Source organism: Penaeus monodon, chromosome 27, assembly GCF_015228065.2.
Source record: "Penaeus monodon isolate SGIC_2016 chromosome 27, NSTDA_Pmon_1, whole genome shotgun sequence".
NCBI lineage: Eukaryota > Metazoa > Arthropoda > Malacostraca > Decapoda > Penaeidae > Penaeus > Penaeus monodon.
The window spans coordinates 28,266,970-28,267,438 of NC_051412.1; positions in this window are offsets into that span (position 1 = coordinate 28,266,970).

Sequence of the window (469 nt, forward strand, 5' to 3'; positions counted from 1 at the left end):
GACACGAAAGGCGAGAGACGATCCCAGAGGACGGCCAGCCCGCAGCACCAGCCGAGGGGGAGGGTCCTGCTCCATCAGCCTCGCGGAGCCGTTCCATCACTCCTGAGAGGCTCCTCCACCCTGGTAGCCAGGCTGGGCGGAAGACTAGGAATGCTGATGGTTTATAATGATGTACCGTAAGTTTGTCGTAGATTATGGTCGTCTGGAGGTTAATACGGTAGATAGGGTACATTGGCGGTACAGGATAATTATAGTTGCCCAGTGTCGGTCCACTGGCTACAGCCTGTAACCTCGCTTTATGATAGATATTTGAGGGTCTATTTGCAACGTGAAGCCCCAAATCACATTCTTAGTCTCTCTGCTGATAAGGATGGTTTCCCCTCGTGCGAAAATGGGGAAATGGCATTTAATGTATGATCGATTAAGATATAGGTTGCTTTATAAGCTAGTATTTTCACTCTTTTTTCGC